Raw genomic sequence first — 7,114 nt, 5'->3', positions numbered from 1 at the left:
CCAACCCTACAGGCGTGGTAATGGTCATAGGATGGGAATTTCACTCGACTTGGAAACCCCCCTTTTCCAGCTTTCCACACCCAACCACACAAGGTGTACACACATAAAAGATTTTAAACAAATCCCCTACTCCCACCCCTCCTTCCATCCCCACCCCTCCCCCCCACCCTCCTCACCCGCGGCCGCCTCCTGCCAGCCAACTCCAGTCTGTAAAAAGTAATCTGATCCTGGCAAATAGGAATGAGGGCCAAGAATGCTTTCCCTACGGACTCCCTACACGCAAAATAAAAACCCTCCCCTGCCCTGAATGCGTGTATGGTTAAAAGCCAGTTGAGGAATGCAGCTACCAGGAAATCAAGTTCCCTGGTTCTCCATTTTAAGAACGTCTCTCAATTCGACTCCCCCTGTGCACTCTCAAAGTTATCTTCTACAGGGACTGCAAAATTAGCAATACCTGCCTTGCCTAAGACTCTTCCTGGGTCTCTGGCTGACCCCTAGGAATGCAGACTTCCATCAGCCCATGAGATCACTTACTGTGCCCGCGGGACCTTGGGAGTGTCATAGGAAAAGTGAGCTGCTTGCCACCGCCTTTAACTATACAACAGTTGAGGGGGGTTCTGGAACTAAAAAGCTAGAAAGAAATTCGGGAGATTATGACCAAAATGATGTGTGTGCGTGGAAAAACTACAACCCTTGACCTGCCTGGGGGCTAAGAGAGAGTGGGCAGCGACTCAGGAGCTGCAGGAGGAAAAGTGTGTGTGTGTGTGTGTGTGTGTGTGTGTGTGTGTGTGTGTGTGTGTGTTTGGGGGATCTGGGGTGCTGAAGGATTTACCCTGGGGCCTTCTGGGTTTTCGGTTTCAACTCTCTGCCAACAATCACTCCCCCAAGCCCAGCCCAGCACCTAATCACAGGTTTGGGTGGTGGTTGGGGTGGAGATGGGGGAGAGGGGATGATGAGAGAAGGAGCAGAAAGCAAGGAACTTCACCACTTCTCTTTTCAGGCTGGGGAGTCCCAGCAAAACACACAGCCCAGGTTTCTCTGAAGTCTGGCCTGGTTGCCAGAAACAGCAGGGGAGACATGATTTTCAAGGAGTCATTTTTTCTTATAAACAGTGTTAGGGATGTCGCAGTGCTCAGAAGAACCATTTTTTATTACTTTATAATTTTATCTATATACTATGTATATGTTTTATATTGACTACAATTCTATTTTTCTTCGTAAACTTATATAAATTATGCATATGCCCCCGAACCATTATAAATTTAAAAATTATACTAAACAGTATTATAATTTAATCACATTGTACATCCCCGGAAGAACTGTTTTAGAATATATAATCATCTTTAAATGCTAGAAAAAAAAACTTTTAAAATAATAAAGGTGCCAATTGTATATTTTATTTCTCTCTGCATACAAATTCATGTGCACTCTTCACCATATATATATGTGTGTATGAATATATATATATATATGCACTTTCTATGTAATAAAAGCCACATAATCCGGGATATACTTCTGTTTCCTTTGTTTGTTAACACATAAAGTGATTTAAATCATTAGGAAAGTTTATATAGTTTCTCTAAGTCATTCAAAATTGAGTTTCTATAGCTTAGCTGTTAATATATTAATGTAATTGTTTGGGTGGAAGTTCCATCCCAAGCCCCCTCCCCTGGGAGTTGCCTCAGTTCAGACTTAGCCATGAAGAAAGCCCACCCAATGATGACCCCTTCCCAGAGATGCTCAAAACTACATCACAAGGCATTTAAACTTCACCCCAGAGAACAAACATGTGTTTTTCTGCTCTTCCTTTCCTGTCTCCTCTTTGGGGGGGCTGAAAAGTCATCTGGGAGCATTTGTATCCATTAAACCTGGGCTTCGTCTAGTCTAATTCGGGCTGATTTGGTTTGATTTAGACTATTGCGGGGGTGCAGAAACTTTTCAGTAATAATTTTGTCAATTTGTAATGAATTTGGCATTTTCTATTGTCTCTGTAGATTCTGTCATTGTGGTCCCCTACTTGTGCTAACAATATTTGTAGAGCAGTGTATGTACACTGTAGTTTTAATAACGACTTTTCATGGTGGAAGAGGAAACCACATTACATCTTTACTAGCATAACCCTTATGCTACTTTCAAGTAGTCACAAATGAGTTGCCTTTAACATGTTATTATTTATCACATAAAATAGTCTATGAATACTCTTCATGACAAGTTCTTTCATGCGTAAGAGTTAAACACAGAGAGGTTTGCATACATTAAACAAATGTGTTTTTCTTTGTCAATTATATGTCAATAAAGTTGGGGGAAAGGACAAAATGGTACCATCCCTTAGTTATAAAGAGCTAAAAGAAATACAAAATGTGGGGCCGTAGTAATTAAGTAAAAAAATTAGGAAGCAACAACTCTACCCCTAATGCTAAAAGACAATAACAAAACTATGCTTTATAATATTCGATTCATGGATAAGATATTCTATAGATAATAGTAAAGGTGACTTTTACTTTGATTTTATAAATTTGTTTGATATTTAAAATTCCATTCATAATCTATATGAGTAGGATAAATAGATATGTAATTTTATGAACATGACTTTGTACCACAATAACCTTCAAAATATTGAACATTGAAGCCAATTTATTATCAGAAGTTTTCCCAAGAAATATGTTTCTGAAAAGAGCTAATGCTTGGTGATATCTATTTTGCTAAGTACATGAAATATTATACATAAACTTTGACAGCTAGTATTAGCCTAAGTACCTTTCCCCCCAGAATTATCCCAAAATTGAAAATAAGGCAAACTCCTTGTCCTTCCCATGATATAATAGAATGCTTGTCGGGGCTGGAGAGATGGCTCAGAGGTTAAGAGCATTGACTGCTCTTCCAGAGGTCTGAGTTCAAGTTCCAGCAACCACATGGTGGCTCACAGCCATCTATAATGAGATCTGGTGCCCTCTTCTGGCATGCAAGCATACATGGAAGGAATGTTGTATACATAATAAATAAATAAATAAATCTTACAAAAAAAATAGAATGCTTGTCTATCAGTAATTACTTATTATTTGAATTTATACAAATTCTCTGAGTGTCTGAACAATCATTTTCATACTATTTATTGAGTAGAATGAAACTGATGCTAAATTATAAGACAAAATATATAAGCTGTAAATGATTTTTGTTCAGGAGCAATCCAAATGATTATGTTGGTAGATGTGGCTAGTATGTTCATTCTTTCTCTGAGTACAAAATTGACCCAATAGAAAGTACATGCTTTCTGGGATTGGAACTGTCTCTATAATCTTTACATGGGATTTCCTGGTAAAAGTAAGTCAGTAGAGGTAGCCTTTAAAGGTTATATCCACCCCTAGTTTCCATCTGTGTTCTGCTTCTAGGTCCCTGGCCATGGTGTGACCAGCACCTCCTGTGTTCTGAATGCTTTGCCTTCTACTCCGTGATGATGGACTGAGCTTTCTCTGAAGTGTGAGCCCAAATCTATCTTCACTCCAGGGAGCTGTAATGTTAGATACTTGCTGCCAATCACAGAGAAGTAACTAATACCTTATCTTTCATGTTTAGATTATAATTTGAATATCAACATAGATGACATTGAACTTAATAATGAAAAACGAATATTTACCCTAATAGATAAATATTATTTTATCTGTGTTTCAATTGTTACCAAAAGACAAAAACTGATAAAACACTTTGACAAAAAAAAAATTACTTTGTAAGCTACAAACAAGAAATATATGAACAATTGTTGGTACAGTTCATTTTTAAAGTGTAGAACTAAGTTCAATTGATATTGTGAAGTCTTGTTACCTGGCTGACAAGTAAATTCCAAGACAGATTGAACTGCTCTTTGCATGCAGACAATGTGGTGTAGATCCTTGGCATATACTCTGAGCCATTTATATCAACACCTCAGTAACCTTCCTCCTCCAGTACGTTAGAAAGCTAATCTTTTGAAGATACTATTCTCTGCACCAATGTCAGGAGACAGAGAGGGATTGGGTAAACGCAAGACTAAGAATACAAAGCAGCCAAATATTTAAGGTGAGCAAATCCAAAGAGCTAATGCACTACATGGAGGCCACGTGAATCAAACACTAAATTCCAGGCTTTTGCTTAATAATTGCTCTTTCCATAAGAAAATACATTTGTGCCGGGCGGTGGTGGCGCACGCCTTTAATCCCAGCACTTGGGAGGCAGAGGCAGGTGGATCTCTGTGAGTTCGAGACCAGCCTGGTCTACAAGAGCTAGTTCCAGGACAGGCTCCAAAACCACAGAGAAACCCTGTCTCAAAAAACCAAAAATAAATAAATAAATAAATAAATAAATAAATAAATAAAATTTAAAAAAAGAAAATACATTTGTTTCCAAAAATATTAATTTTAATGCAAATGATGTCATTATTTTCTTATCATACAAAAATGCTGTATTTGCTAATTCATTTCATTATAGCAAATACTCTTAAGGGCATGTTCCTCATCTGTTATATATCTTAAAGACACACAACAATTAAAGTAAAAAGGAATAAATTGGGATCACTATCAATTTAAATTGTTCTAAACTCTTATAGAATCAACTGTCTAGCCTGGCGTTGTGGGTTGTTATTACTGAATTTCCTTAACTGTAGCATGCATGACTTCACTGAGCCACATGGACGTTAAAGCTTCCATGTTCTGTGACACTGAACTCTGTGTCACAACTCTTTAAGTTTTCTTTAAGAGACTGTAGGTAATTGTTAAGAAGTCAGAGCCTTGGTTTTATGCTCTGGAAAATGAAAAAAAAAAAGGAATAATAATGTATTCCAATTCTTTTATGACATGCAAATTTAAGAGGAAGTTTTTCTTTAAAAAGTAGCATATGTAGATGTTTTATAATTTTTGTACTAGTCATTCCCTCTTCACATTTTAACAATTAAATTGGCGTACTGGTATTTTTTATCAGAAGCATCTGTGTTGGTATGAGCCAGTTTTCCCCGGGGCCTTTGTTAAAAAGAGCAGCAGAGCTGAAGTTCTAAGTCTGGGGATTACACACAAGTGACTGTGGGCCAATTTGACACCGCTTACATGGTAATCTACGAAGAAAGAGCACACTGGATGACTTGTGAAAACCAATCAGCCCATCTGGCTTTCTGAAAACACTATTCTCAAACTAAGAGGGAAATAATAAAATATGTAACCTTTTGTTTGGACAAGAGAGAAAAGAGCCGAAATGATTAGAGTCTGCCAGATGGATGACATGAAAACCATGTGTGAGTCTTCAGACAATCAGGATGTGGCAGATGAAGTGACATGGGACAGAACAGCACTGTCTACAGAAGAATGAACAAAATTTCACCCAGATTTGTGAGTAATACAGAGTATAGATGAAGTCTAGAGTCCATACACGATCGCTGGGGCTGTTTCCCAGTGAATGTCCGTCATCTGCAGTTCTTCCCTGCCAGTGGTCTGACCATGGTTACAGAAAGTGTGTCTAAAACCTGGAACGGATGTGGCTTTGCCCACAAAACAGTTTAAATCCTATGCAAGTGTCAAGGCTTGTGAAATGCCTTGAGAGGTTTTCACCAGGAAGGAATAACAATCTGGAATGATGTGGGCCAAGAGCAGAAACTGAGAGTTCATTTCAGCTAAAAGACCTTATGGTGGCCATGCCCTTCTGATTCCCCATAAAAGCCTATGAAGACACTCCTAAGCTTTGTAGGGCTTATATAGTCGGGGTATATAATTAGTCATCCTGCTTCAATGGGTGTTTCCATTAAAAATAGCTTTTAATTAATTAAACTCGGTGCTTGAATAGCTGACTGGCTGGGTGTTGGCCAGATATTTGACCTAAATAAAAGGCCAAATGTTTTCACTAAGTAGTCACGGCTGTTATTAACTTTAATCAGACAAAGTGACAAGTCTATATAAGGCTGGCTACTAGTAGACATTGCTCAACCTCAGGGAAAGTTCTGAAAATTAGGAAAACTGGCGCTTTAACAAAAACTTTAAAAGGCATATGTATGTGTAAACGTCCCCAAAATGCATTTATCGACAGTAAGTCATGTTGTAATATTCTGTGCAGTACAGGTATCAATGTATTTGACACCTTATTTTGTCCAAAGTTGGTCACCAAGAAGGATCATCCTATCATTTATTATCATAAAATTTCAATTAAAAGTGAGCCATTGGTTAACTGGATAATGATTCAAAGCCATGGTAAAGTAGAGGTGATTTTAGAATTCTTTTAAGAAAATAGATATTCTATGTACAGTTTTTCACTGTACAAATAAAGACTATGGGACCTTGCAATAAGAGCACTTGTTCAACAGTTTGACCTGCACAAAACAGAACTAAAACAGACTATATAGGCGATATTCTATTTTGAAGTCATCTGTCATGCAAAAATAAATAAATAGATAAATAAGTGGATTTGTGATAAAGAGAAGGGAAAGAATCAAAGCTTTTCAGGATGGAGGGAAGTCATGTAATTGAGGGGTGCTATTATATACATGTTATCAACTGTATAATAAGTCACCTATACCATGGCTGAAATTTTTTCATTGGTTGATACTTCACTTCTGTAGAGTAGGTTGGGAACAGTTATACATGTTATGTTTTGTGAATGTAAAAAATTTTCTTCCTTTTGCTCTGGAAACATACTAGTCTTGGGTATATCAAAGGTCTAAAAATAATTATTATGGGCTTGATTGTGCCTCAGTCTGAAATCATATAGAGAAAAATTTAACCACCAATGTTGTTTGTGGAGACAGGGTCATAAATGAAATAGTTCAGTTTAAAGGAAACACAAGAAAGGGCTTCTGAACAGATAAGGTTTCTACAAAAAGAAAAAAGGATACCCAATTTTTCTCACTACATAAGACTCAGATGAAGTTTGTGTGCTTTGAGTACAAAACAGTAATATGCCTATAATATATAAAGAGTGTCATAATGAGAAACTGGAATTATAGGTACTGTGGTTATGAATTAGTAGTTTCCAAAATGGTATGAATGTAAATTTTAGGTTGTTTAGTCACCCCGTGTGTGTCTTATGATGAACCACAGTAATATGCCCATCAAACACCAACTACATTCTCTACTAAAGCACTAAATTTCCTTATTCACTAAGA

Source organism: Chionomys nivalis, chromosome 25 (assembly GCF_950005125.1).
Source record: "Chionomys nivalis chromosome 25, mChiNiv1.1, whole genome shotgun sequence".
NCBI lineage: Eukaryota > Metazoa > Chordata > Mammalia > Rodentia > Cricetidae > Chionomys > Chionomys nivalis.
This window is presented reverse-complemented; position numbering follows the sequence as displayed.